Genomic DNA, 15069 nt, shown 5'->3' with positions numbered 1-15069 from the left:
AGTTAATTCTAAAGAAAACACATTGATTTTTATCATTTGAATTGGAACCAACGTTTTCATATGCCTTTTTAATAATCAAAATAATACGCAACCACGATCTGTGGTTTGATGTAAAAATCCTCGAATTTGGTATTATAGTGACTTTTTTCACGTTTTTCATGTAGGGGTGATTTAAGGTAAAAATGTTCGATATTATTATTATTTTGATACTACTTCATGTTGTCTCTCTATTTGTGATTTGGCCTACCAATCTCAGAATTTCACATAATATTGCATTTTTAAGCAAGTTTCCTTGCATTGTGCTTTGAACAATGTTGTACAAATTATCATCGAATTTAGTAATATTTTGAGGTTTTTCATCCTTGTTTCCGTTATGAGATTTAAACCAAATATTTAGATTAAACCAAATATTTATATATAAAAATTTAGGCAATATTTTACCGTTTTTCTACGTTTTCAAGCCTTTTCGGTATATTGCCATTAATTCAATAAAATTACGATAAATATGATGCAAACACGTAATTAATCGCAATATAAATTAAATACTTGATTTTAAATCAACTATTTGTACCTCGTTAAAATAGTGAGTAAGATGTTGATTAGGAGAGTTTGTTTTTATTGCATATTTCGACGTTTTAGCCAGATTAGAGCGGTTGTACGAATTCAGTAATATAAACGGAAATTCAGGAACATTTTAGTTAATACTAAAGAAAACACATTGATTTTTATCATTTGAATTGAAAACATCGTTTTCATATGCCTTATTAATAATCAAAATAATATGCAACCTTGCTCTATGATTTGAATTAAAATTCCTCGAATTTGGTATTGTAGTCACTTTTTTCAAGTTTGTCATGTAGGGTGATTTTAGGTAAAAATGTTCGAACTTACTAGTACTTTGATACTACTTCATGTTGTCTCTCTATTTGTGATTTGGCCTACAAATCTCAAAATTTCACATAATATTGCGTTTATAAGTAAGTTTTCTTACATTGTGCTCTGTACAATGTATCGTCGAATTTAGCAATATTTTGAGATTTTTCATCCCTGTTTCCTTCATGAGATTTCATCTAAATATCTACGATTTAGGCAATATTTTGCAGCTTTTCCGCGTTTTCAAGCCTTTTCGGTTTATTGCCATTAAAATCACGATAAATATGATGGATACACGTAAATAATTGCAAATTAACCTTATATACAAGATTTTCAATCAACTATTTGAACTTCGTTAAAATAGTGAATTAGGTATTGATTAGGAGAGAATTTCTGTTTTCATTGCATATTTCGGCGTTTCTGTCGGATTAGAGCAGTTTTACGAGTAACTCTTCTCTCAGTAATATAAACGAAAATTCTGGAATATTTTAGTTCATTCCAAAGAAAACAAATTGATTTTTATCATTTGAATTGGAAACAACGTTTTCATACGCCTTTTTTAATAATCGAAACAATAAGCAACCTCGCTCTATGGTTTGATGTAAAAATCCTCGAATTTGGTATTATAGTGACTTTTTTCACGTTTATCATGTAGAGTGATTTAAGGGAAAAATGTTCGAATATACTAATATTTTTATACTACTTCTTGTTGTGATTTTATGTTGTGAAATACTATATGTGATTTGGACTACAAATCTCAAATTTTCACATAATATTGCGTTTTTAAGGAAGTTTTCTTGCATTGTGCTTTGTACTTATAATCATCGAATTAAGCAATATTTTGAGGTTTTTCATCCTATTTTTCATTACGAGATTTAACCCAAATATCTACGATTTAGGCAACATTTTGCCGTTTTCCGCGTTTTAAAGACTTTTCGGTTTATTGCCTTTAATTCATTAAATTTACTATTGTGACGGTAAAGCGTTGGTGTTCGGCTGTTTCAAAAGCTGGGGGCAGGGCCTCGTCACATCACAAAAAAAAAAGAGAAAAGTTTGTCCTTTCGTCTGTGGTAAGGTAATGGGAAGACACACAAAACACAAGCATATAAACAATGAAATTTTAATTACTCTAGAAAACAAGACATGAATAAAGGCAACCTCATAAAATACAGGACAAGTCAACAAACAAAACATGAATAATCACTGGCAAATGAAAAGTTACGCTAAGACAAGTAAGTTACAGTGATAGCAAAATAAAATATGTGCGGTGCTGGAATACTGGCTTCAAGCTGCCACCTCCCTTAGTACACGAAAGCCAAGGCTTAGTCTACTAGCGAGAGATGTCAACTCCAAGGAGCACAAAGATATTCTGACGAGTCTGGCGTGCTGCTGCCCAGACGACGACTCGTGGTGGTGGCGGAGTGCAGGTGCGACGAGACACCAGCCAATCAGCAACAGGCAGGCAGAGGATGAGCAGTTTGCTGGTTACGGCGGGCTGTAGCAGGTGTCGGGGTGTGCAGGGTACGATTTGCTTCCTGGACAAAACGTTTGGCGATACTGGTGGACGTATCTTCTATATAGTATCTTGTATGTTACGACGTAATGATGTAGGGAAGAGCAGGCTCAATCTCTCTTGAAAGAGATTATCGTCAGACTATAAATATGAATCAAACACGTAATTAATTGCAAATTACCCTTAAATACTTGATTTTCAATCAACTATTTGTACCTCCCTGAAATAGTGAGTCAGAAATTGATTAGGAGGGATTTTTTGTTTTTATTGCATATTTCGACGTTTCTGCCGGATTTGAGCGGTTTTACGAGTACCTCTTCTTTCAATAATATAAACGGAAATTCAGGAACATTTTAATTAATTCGAATGAAAACACCTTGATTATCATCATTTAAATTGGAAACAACGTTTTCATATGACTTTTTAATGATCAAAATTATACGCAATCTCGCTCTTTGATTTGAATTAAAAATCTTCGAATTTGGTATTATAGTCACTGTTTTCACGTTTTTCATGTACAGTGATATTAGGAAAAAATGTTCGAATATACTTATATATTGATACTACTTCATGTTGTCCCACTATATGTGATTTGGCCTTCAAATCTCAGAACTTCACTTAATATTGCGTTTTAAGCAAGTTTTCTTGCATTGTACTTTGTACTTAATATCATCGAATTTAGTAATATTTTGAGGTTTTTCATCCTTGTTCCCTCTATGAGATTTAAACCAAATATGAACGATTTAGGCCACATTTGCCCGTTTTTCCACGTTTTCAAGCCTTTTCGGTTTATTGCCATTAATTCAATAAATATACGATAAATATGATGCAAACACATAATTAATTGCAAATTAAAATTAAATAACTTATTTTGAATCAACTATTTGTACCTCGGTAAAATAGTGAGTAAGCTATTGATTAGGAGAGATTTTCTGTTTTTAAAGCATATTTCGACGTTTAAGGCAGATTAGAGCGGTTTTACGAATTCAGTAATATAAACGGAAATTCAGGAACATTTTCGTTAATTCTAAAGAAAATACATTCATTTTTATCATTTCAATTGGAAACAACGTTTTCATATGCCTTTTTAATAATCAAAACAATACGCAACCTCGCTCTATGGTTTTTTCTTGCTCAAATTCTTGCTCTCAGCATGTATTTGCAGTTTGAAATTACGACTTTTTATAACGAACATATGCCAATTACTATAAGCGGCGATGGATCACATTTTGCCCAAACCCTCCCTGCAGTTTTCAAAATATCCCAAACATCCCAAATTCGACCCTTGAGGCATAATTTGGAGCCAATTTCTGGCTCTCTGCTAGTATTCGCAGTTTGAAATTACGGCTTTTTACACCGAAAATATGCCAATTACTGTGAGCGGCGATGCGTCAAATTTTGCCCAAACCCCCCCTCCCCCATTGCAGTTTTCAAAATATCCCAAACATAACAAATTCAACGCTTGATCAATATTTTGGAGCCAAATTCTGGCTCTCTGCACGTATTCGCAGTTTGAAATTACGACATTTTACACCGAAAATATGCCAATTACTGAGAGAGGCGATGGGACACAATTTGCCCAAACCCCCTGCAGTTTTCAAAATATCCCAAACATCCTAAATTCGACCCTTGAGCCATATTTTGGAGCCAAATTCTGGCTCTCAGCACGTATTCGCAGTTTGAAATTACGAATTTTTATACCGAAAATATACCAATTACTGGGAGCGGCGATGGGTCAAATTTTGCCCAAACCCTCCCTGCAGATTTTAAAATATCCCAAACATCCAAAATTCGACCATTGAGCCATATTTTGGAGTCAAACTCTGCCTTTCTGCTCGTATTCGCAGTGTGAAATTACGACTTTTTATACCGAAAATATGGCAATTACTGAAAGCGGCGATGGATAACATTTTGACCCAACCCCTCCCTGCAGTTTTCAAAATATCCCAAACCTCCCAAATTTAACTCTGGAGCCATAATTTGGAGCGAAATTCTGGCTCTCTGCACGTATTCGAAGTTTGAAATTACGAATTTTTATTGCGAAAATATGCCGATTACTGAGAGCAGCGATGGGTCACATTTTGCCCAAACCTCTCTGCAGTTTTCAAAAAATCCCAAACATTCCAAATTCGACCCTTGAACCATATTTTGAAGCCAAATTCTAGCTCTCTGCACGTCTTCGCAGTTTGAAATTACGACTTTTTATACCGAAATAATGCCAATTACTTAAAGCAGCGATGGATCACATATTGCCCAAACCATCCTTGTAGTTTTCAAAATATCCCAAATATTTAAAATTCAACCCTAGAGTCATATTTTGGAGCCAAATTCTGGCTCTCTGCAGGTATTCGCAGTTTGAAATTACGCCTTTTTTTACCGAAAATATGCCAATTACTGTAAGCGGCGATGGATCACAATTTGCCCAAACCCTCCCTGCAGGTTTCAAAATATCGCAAACATCCCAAATTCGACGCTACAGCAATTTTTTGAAGCTAAATTATGGCTCTCTGCACGTATTAGCAGTTTGATATTTCGACTTTTTATACCGAAATAATGCCAATTACTGTGAGCAACGAAGGATCACATTTTGCCCAAAACCCCTGCAGTTTTCAAAATATCCCAAACATCCCAAATTGCACCCTTGAGCCATATTTTGGAGCCAAATTCTGGCTCTCTGCACCTATTTGCAGTTTTAAATTAGGAATTTTTATACCGAAAATATGCCAATTACTGAAAGCGGCGATTGATCACATTTTGCCCAAACTTTCTCTGTAATTTTTAAATTATCCCAAACATCCCAAATTCGACCCTTGAGCCATATTTTGGAGCCAAATTCTGGCTCTCTGCGCATATTCGTAGTTTGAAAATACGAATTTTTATACCGAAAATATGCCAATTACTGAAAGCGGCGACGGATCACATTTTGCCAAAACCTCCCCTGCAGTTTTCAAAATGTCCCAAACATCCCAAATTCGACCCTTAAGCTATATTTTTAAGCCAAATTCTTTCTGTCTGCACGTATTCGCAGTTTGAAATTACGACTTTTTATACCGAAAAAAGGCCAATTACTGAGAGCGGCGATGGATCACATTTTGCCCAAACCCTCCCTGTAGTTTTCAAAATATCCAAAACATCCAAAAGCCGACGCTTGAGCTATATTTTGAAGCCAAATTCTGGCTCTCTGCACGTATTCGATGTTTCAAATTACGACTTTTCATACCGAAAATATGCCAATTACTGAAAGCAGCGATGGATCACATTTTGCCTAAACCCCTTGCTGCAGTTTTGAAAATATCCAAAACACCCCAAATTTGACGCTTGAGCCATATTTTGGACATAAATTCTGGCTCTTTGCACGTATTCGCAGTTTGAAATTACGACTTTTTATACAGAAAATATGCCAATTACTGAAAGCTGCGATGGGTCACATTTTGCCCCCCCCCCCTGCAGCTTTAAAAATATCCCAAACATCCCAAATTCGACGCTTGTGCCATAGTTTGGAGCCAAATTCTGGCGCTCTGCACGTATTCGCAATTGGAAATTACGACTTTTTATACCGAAAAAATGCCACTTACTGAGAGCAGCGTTGGATCACATTTTGCCCAAACCCTCCATGCAGTTTTCAAAATATCCCGAACATCCCAAATTCCACCCTTGAGCCATATTTTGGAGCTAAGTTCTTGCTCTCTGCACATATCTGCAGGTTGAAATTACGACATTTTATACCGAAAATATGCCAATTACTGAGAGCAGCGATGGGTCACATTTTGCCCAAACCCCTCCTGCAGTGTTTGAAAAATCCCAAACATCCCAAATTCGAAGCTTGAGCAATATTTTGGAGTCAAATTCGGGCTCTCTGCACGTATTCGCAGTTTGAAATTACGTAATTTTATACGGAAAATATGCCAATTACTGAGAGCGGCGATGGGTCACATTTTGACCAAACCCCCCTGAAGTTTTTAAAATATACCAAACATCCCAAATTCGACCAATGAGCCATAATTTAGAGCCAAATTCTGGCTCTCTGCACGTATTCGCAGTTTGAAATTACTACATTTTACACAGAAAATATGCCAATTATTGAGAGAGGCGATGGGACACAATTTGCCCAAACCCCCTGCAGTTTTCAAAATATCCCAAACATCCCAAATTCGACCCTTGAGCCATATTTTGGAGCCAAATTCTGGCTCTCAGCACGTATACGCAGTTTGAAATTACAAATTTTTATACCGAAAATATTGCAATTACTGGGAGCGGCGATGGGTCAAATTTTGCCCAAACCCTCCATGCAGTTTTTAAGGCGGCATATCGGTGTAAAATTAAAAGTGGTTCAATTTGCTTATAATTTTTTTTATAAAATGGGTATAGAAAGCGCTGCAGCTGGTCCAAGTTTCATGATCACACCCTAAACAGAAAAGGAGAAACAAAATAAACAACGAATTATGCAAGGAATTTTCAAATAGTTTCAGGGAACACATGTTTCAACTAAAATCATTTCTATAACACTCAGATATTTAAATCAGCACATAATAAAGGATTCTAGTGATCAGTTTTATCAAAAAAGTGTTTAGTGCAATAATATAATTTTTCAGAGTTACCCTACTAAAAAAATATGCAATATATGATATTTATAAATTTTTATAAAATCAACAAATAGACTTTGGACTAAAATGTCTACTAGAGTCAGTAGAAGCACAAACGCTACATATGAGGTGTAATTTTCATGTAAATTGATTAATAAATGAAAGCTCTGAAGTAATTTGAAGGTGTAAATTACTTTCCAGAGTAAAATAAAGATCCAAGTTCGGCCACCTGTAGCTGAGCTTGACTTCGACAGGTTTCGTTCATAATTGGCACCCTTTTAGATAGGCATCCATTGAGCAAGGTGTGCAAGTTTCATGCAAATCCCTTGATAACAAACGAGAAAAAAAAATTGGCAAAAAAAAAAAAAAAAAAAAAAAAAAAAAGGAACAGAAAATTTAAAATATAAATATATCGAACATACATATTACAATTATTACAAGAGTTTGTGCTTCTACAGCACATAGTAGAAATTTTAGTTGACACATGTGTTCGCTGAGATTATTTGAGAATGTTGAACATTCGTTGCATAATACGTTGTGTATTTTTTTTCTCCTTTTCTGTTTAGGGTGTGATGGTGAAACTTGGACCAGTTGCAGCCCTTTCTATAACCATTTCATAAAAAAAATTATAAGCAAATTGAACAATTTAATTTATAACGATATATTTCGATATTCCCCCTTAAAATATCCCAAACATCCAAAATTCGACCATTGAGCCATATTTTGGAGTCAAATTCTGCCTTTCTGCTCGTATTCGCAGTGTGAAATTACGACTTTTTGTACCGAAAATATGGCAATTACTGAAAGCGGCGATGGATAACATTTTGACCCAACCCCTCCCTGCAGTTCTCAAAATATCCCAAACCTCCCAAATTCAACTCTGGAGCCATATTTTGGAGCGAAATTCTGGCTCTCTGCAGGTATTCGAAGTTTGAAATTACGACTTTTTATTCCGAAAATATGCCGATTACTGAGAGCAGCGATGGGTCACATTTTGCCCAAACCTCTCTGCAGTTTTCAAAAAATCCCAAACATTCCAAATACGACCCTTGAACCATATTTTGAAGCCAAATTCTGGCTCTCTGCAGGTATTCGCAGTTTGAAATTACGCCTTTTTTTACCGAAAATATGCCAATAACTGTAAGCGGCGATGGATCACAATTTGCCCAAACCCTCCCTGCAGGTTTCAAAATATCGCAAACATCCCAAATTCGACGCTACAGCAATTTTTTGAAGCTAAATTATGGCTCTCTGCACGTATTAGCAGTTTGATATTTCGACTTTTTATACCGAAATAATGCCAATTACTGTGAGCAACGAAGGGTCACATTTTGCCCAAAACCCCCTGCAGTTTTCAAAATATCCCAAACATCCCAAATTGCACCCTTGAGCCATATTTTGGAGCCAAATTCTGGCTCTCTGCACCTATTTGCAGTTTTAAATTAGGAATTTTTATACCGAAAATATGCCAATTACTGAAAGCGGCGATTGATCACATTTTGCCCAAACTCTCTCTGTAATTTTTAAATTATCCCAAATATCCCAAATTCGACCCTTGAGCCATATTTTGGAGCCAAATTCTGGCTCTCTGCGCGTATTCGTAGTTTGAAAATACGAATTTTTATACCAAAAATATGCCAATTACTGAAAGCGGCGACGGATCACATTTTGCCAAAACCTCCCCTGCAGTTTTCAAAATGTCCCAAACATCCCAAATTCGACCCTTAAGCTATATTTTTAAGCCAAATTCTTTCTGTCTGCACGTATTCGCAGTTTGAAATTACGACTTTTTATACCGAAAAAATGCCAATTACTGAGTGCGGCGATGGATCACATTTTGCCCAAACCCTCCCTGCAGTTTTCAAAATATCCAAAACATCCAAAAGCCGATGCTTGAGCTATATTTTGAAGCCAAATTCTGGCTCTCTGCACGTATTCGATGTTTCAAATTACGACTTTTTATACCGAAAATATGCCAATTACTGAAAGCAGCGAGGGATCACATTTTGCCTAAACCCCTTGCTGCAGTTTTGAAAATATCCAAAACACCCCAAATTTGACGCTTGAGCCATATTTTGGACATAAATTCTGGCTCTTTGCACGTATTCGCAGTTTGAAATTACGACTTTTTATACAGAAAATATGCCAATTACTGAAAGCTGCGATGGGTCACATTTTGCCCCCCCCCCCTGCAGCTTTAAAAATATCCCAAACATCCCAAATTCGACGCTTGTGCCATAGTTTGGAGCCAAATTCTGGCTCTCTGCACGTATTCGCAATTGGAAATTACGACTTTTAATACCGAAAAAATGCCACTTACTGAGAGCAGCGTTGGATCACATTTTGCCCAAACCCTCCTTGCAGTTTTCAAAATATCCCGAACATCCCAAATTCCACCCTTGAGCCATATTTTGGAGCTAAGTTCTTGCTCTCTGCACATATCTGCAGGTTGAAATTACGACATTTTATACCGAAAATATGCCAATTACTGAGAGCAGCGATGGGTCACATTTTGCCCAAACCCCTCCTGCAGAAAAATCCCAAACATCCCAAATTCGAAGCTTGAGCAATATTTTGGAGTCAAATTCGGGCTCTCTGCACGTATTCGCAGTTTGAAATTACGTCATTTTATACGGAGAATATGCCAATTACTGAGAGCGGCGATGGGTCACATTTTGACCAAACCCCCCTGCAGTTTTTAAAATATACCAAACATCCCAAATTCGACCCATGAGCCATAATTTAGAGCCAAATTGTGGCTCTCTGCACATATTCGCAGTTTGAAATTACGAATTTTTATACCGAAAATATGTCAATTCCTGAGCGCGGCGATAGGTCACATTTTGCCCAAACCCCCCCTGAAGTTTTCAAAATATCCCAAACATCCCAAATTCGAAGCTTGAACCATATTTTAGATCCAAATTCACTCTGCACGTATTCGCAGTTTGAAATTACTATTTTTTATACCGAAAATATATCAATTACTGAGAGCAGCGATGGATCACATTCTGCCCAATCCCTCCCTGCAGCTTTCAATATATTATAAACATCCCAAATTCGACTCTTGAGCTATATTTTGGAGCCAAATTCTGGCTCTCTGCACGTATTCGCAGCTTGAAATTACGAATTTTTATACCGAAAATATGCCAATTACTGAAAGCGGCGAAGGATCAAATTTTGCCCAAACCCTCCAGGCAGTTTTCAAAATATCCCAAACATCCGAAATTCGACGCTTGAGCCATATTTTGCAGCCAAATTCTAGTTCTCTGCACGCATTCGCAATTTGAAATTAAGACTTTTTATACCGATAATATGCCAATTACTGAGAGCAGCGATGGATCACATTTTGCCCAAACCCTTCCTGCAGTTTTTAAATATCTGAAACATCCCAAATTCGAACCTTGAGCCCTATTTTGGTGCCAAATTCTGGCTTTCTGCACGTATTCGCAGTATGAAATTACGACTTTTTATACCGAAAATATGCCAATTACTAAAACCAACGATGGATCACATTTTGCTCAAACCCAACTGCAGTTTTCAAAATATTCCAAACATCCTACATTCGACGCTTGAGCCATATTTTGGCGCCAAATACTGGCTCTCTGCAAGTATTCGCTGTTTGAAATTATTTCATTTTATACCGAAAATATGATAATTACTGAGAGCAACGATGGATCACATTTTGCCCAAATCCCCCTGCAATTTTCAAAATATCCCGAACATCCCAAATTCGACCCTTAAGCCATATTTTGGAGCCAAATTCTGGCTCTCTGCACGTATTCGCAGTTTGAAATTACGACTTTTTATACCGAAAATATGCCAATTACTGAAACTAGCGATGGGTCACATTTTGCTTAAAACCCCACTTGCGGTTTTCTAAATATCCAAAACATCCCAAAATCGACGCTTGAGCCATATTTTGGAGCCAAATTCGGGCTTTCTGCATGTATTCGCAGTTTGAAATTACGTCATTTTATACGGAGAATATGCCAATTACTGAGAGCGGCGATGGGTCACATTTTGACCAAACCCCCCTGCAGTTTTTAAAATATACCAAACATCCCAAATTCGACCCATGAGCCATAATTTAGAGCCAAATTGTGGCTCTCTGCACATATTCGCAGTTTGAAATTACGAATTTTTATACCGAAAATATGTCAATTCCTGAGCGCGGCGATAGGTCACATTTTGCCCAAACCCCCCCTGAAGTTTTTAAAATATCCCAAACATTCCAAATTCGAAGCTTGAACCATATTTTAGATCCAAATTCACTCTGCACGTATTCGCAGTTTGAAATTACTATTTTTTATACCGAAAATATATCAATTACTGAGAGCAGCGATGGATCACATTCTGCCCAATCCCTCCCTGCAGCTTTCAATATATTATAAACATCCCAAATTCGACTCTTGAGCTATATTTTGGAGCCAAATACTGGCTCTCTGCAAGTATTCGCTGTTTGAAATTATTTCATTTTATACCGAAAATATGATAATTACTGAGAGCAACGATGGATCACATTTTGCCCAAATCCCCTTGCAATTTTCAAAATAACCCGAACATCCCAAATTCGACCCTTAAGCCATATTTTGGAGCCAAATTCTGGCTCTCTGCACGTATTCGCAGTTTGAAATTACGACTTTTTATACCGAAAATATGAAAATTACTGAAAGCGGCGATAGATGACATTTTGCCCAAACCCTCCCTGCAGTTTTCAAAATATCCCAAACATAACAAATTCGACGCTTCAGCCATATTTTTGGATGCAAAGGCTTAAGAAAGTGATGCAGAGACTCAAAAGAGGGATGCAGAGGCTTAAGTGAGTGATGCAAAGGCTCAAAAGAGGGATGCAGAGGCTTAAGAGGGTGATGCAGAGGCTTAGGAAAGTGATGCAGAGGCTCAAAAGAGGGATGCAGAGGCTTAAGAGGGTGATGCTGAGGCTAAAGAGAGTGATGCAGAGGCTCAAGAGAGGGATGCAAAGGGCTCAAGAGAGTGATGCAGAGACTCAAAAGAGTGATTCATAGGCTTACGAGAGTGATTCATAGGCTTACGAGAGTGATGCAGAGGCTTAAGAGAGTGATGCAGAGGCTTAAGAGAGGGATACAGAGGATGAAGAGAGTGATGGAGAGGCTCAGGAGAGGGATTCAGAGGCTCAGGAGAGGGATTCAGAGACTCAAGAGAGTTATGCAGAGGCTCAAGAGAGGGATGCAGAGGCTTACGAGAGTGAGCGCAGAGGCTTAAGAGAGTGATGCAGAGGCTTAAGTGAGGGGTGCAAAGGCTGAAGAGAGTGATGCAGACGCTGAAGAGAGAGTTGTAGAGGCTTATGAGAGTGATGCAGAGGCTCAAGAGAGTGACGCAGAGGCTCAAGAGAGCGATGCAGAGGCTCAAGAGAGTGATGCAGAGGCTCAAGAGAGTGATGCAGAGGCTCAAGAGTGTGATGCAGAGGCTCAAAAGAGTGATGCAGAGGCCCAAGACAGTGATGCATTACCTATCTTACCTAACTTACCTGACTTAACCTAACTTATCCTGCTTAACCTAACTTACCTACCTCACCTAACTTAACCTGCTTAACCTAACTTACCTACCCTACCTAACTTAACCTGCTTAACCTAACTTACCTTACCTAACTTAATCTGCTTAACCTAACTTACATAACTTAACCTAACCTAACCTGCTTAACCTAACTTACCTTACCTTTACCTATCTTACCTAACTTATCTAACTTAACCTAACTTACCTACCTTACATAAATTAACCTGCTTAACCTAACTTACCTTACCTTACCTATCTTACCTAACTTACCTAACTTAATCTTACATTCCCAAACTGATGTATCCTAACTTATCTAGTCCAACCAGACAATGATCTAACTTACATAATTATTCCTGCTTGTCTTTTGTGTTTCATCAATCATTGTCTCATATTCATTTATTCATTTCAAGGGTTAATTTCTCAAATGGACATTTTTGCATTTCAAGTGTTATATGTTTAAGATTGGGTGTTTAACCATTTCAAAGGATTTTTGTTATATATGGGAATTTACTCGTTTCTAGGGTTAATTTCTCAAATGGTCATTTTTGCAGATCAAGGGTTATTTGTTAAAGTTCATCAAGTTGCTCATAAGTTTTATTTATTATGTTTGTTATCATTTATTCTTATTCCCCAACCCCTTAACCTAACCTCTTCTAATCTTAGTGTATTTAGTAGGTTTTATCATATGTTCTTATTCCCCAACCCTTTAACCTAACCTTTCAGATGTAGTTTATTGTGTTTTTGACGTATTTGTTGAATATATTATCCTTTTCATAACCTTTCAGATGTAGTTTTGTTTCTCCTTTGTATATTTTTACCCAAACCTACCATCCCACTTAACCTTCTTTCCTTCTTTTACTTTGTTTTCACATATAAGTTCATTCTTTATCACCAGCAACACACTGGCAGAGGTCTCCAACAACACACTGGCAGAGGTCTCCAGCAACACACTGGCAGAGGTCTCCAGCAACACGCTGGCAGGGGTCTCCAGCAACACACTGGCAGGGGTCTCCAACAACACACTGGCAGAGGTCTCCAGCAACACACTGGCAGAGGTCTCCAGCAACACACTGGCAGGGGTCTCCAGCAACACACTGGCAGAGGTCTCCAGCAACACGCTGGCAGGGGTCTCCAGCAACACACTGGCAGGGGTCTCCAGCAACACTCAGGCAGAGGTCTCCAACAACACACTGGCAGAGGTCTCCAGCAACACGCTGGCAGAGGTCTCCAGCAACACGCTGGCAGAGGTCTCCAGCAACACACTGGCAGGGGTCTCCAGCAACACATTGGCAGTGGTCTCCAGCAACACGCTGGCAGGGGTCTCCAGCAACACACTGGCAGGGGTCTCCAGCAACACACTGGCAGGGGTCTCCAGCAACACACTGGCAGGGGTCTCCAGCAACACATTGGCAGAGGTCTCCAGCAACACACTGGCAGGGGTCTCCAGCAACACACTGGCAGGGGTCTCCAGCAACACACTGGCAGAGGTCTCCAGCAACACACTGGCAGGGGTCCCCAGCAACACACTGGCAGAGGTCTCCAGCAACACACTGGCAGGGGTCTCCAGCAACACACTGGCAGGGGTCTCCAGCAACACACTGGCAGAGGTCTCCAGCAACACACTGGCAGGGGTCTCCAGCAACACGCTGGCAGGGGTCTCCAGCAACACACTGGCAGAGGTCTCCAGCAACACACTGGCAAGGGTCTCCAGCAACACACTGGCAGGGGTCTCCAGCAACACACTGGCAGGGGTCTCCAGCAACACACTGGCAGGGGTCTCCAGCAACACACTGGCAGGGGTCTCCAGCAACACACTGGCAGGGGTCTCCAGCAACACAGTGGCAGAGGTCTTTCACGCTTTACCCGACGCTTTACCCGACGGTTTACCCGACGCTTTACCCTGACAGTTTACCCGACGTGTTTAATTTACAGTTTACACGTCAGTTATCATGAGAACAGATTTTCGACTATTTTATTTTATTTATTCGACTTACACGACGGGTAAACCCCGTCGGGTTTACCTGTCGGGTTTACCCGTTTTTACACGAGTAAAAATTATCCGACGATTTACCCGACGATTTACCCGACGATTTACCCGACGATTTACCCGACGATTTATCCGACGATTTACCGACGATTTACCCGACGACTTACCCGACGATTTACCCGACGACTTACCCGACGATTTACGATTCATTCGGCGATTCATTCGGCGTTTTATTTATTCATTTTTATTTATTCATTTTTATTTATTCATTTTTATTTATTTTATTTTTATTTTTATTTTTTTATTTATTTTATAAACATTATATATATACATTACATTAGATTACATTAGATATTACATTACATTAGATATTAGGTTACAGACATTAGATATAGACATATTATTTATTTTATTATATAGACATTATATACATTACATATACATTATATACATTACATTACATATACATTACATTACATATACATTACATTACATATACATATTACATTATATACATTAGACATACATTAGATATTACATTACATTACATTAGATATTAGATTACAGACATTAGATATAGA

This window comes from Procambarus clarkii, chromosome 20, assembly GCF_040958095.1.
Source record: "Procambarus clarkii isolate CNS0578487 chromosome 20, FALCON_Pclarkii_2.0, whole genome shotgun sequence".
NCBI classification, from domain to species: domain Eukaryota; kingdom Metazoa; phylum Arthropoda; class Malacostraca; order Decapoda; family Cambaridae; genus Procambarus; species Procambarus clarkii.
Note: the sequence above shows the minus strand (reverse complement) of the source record.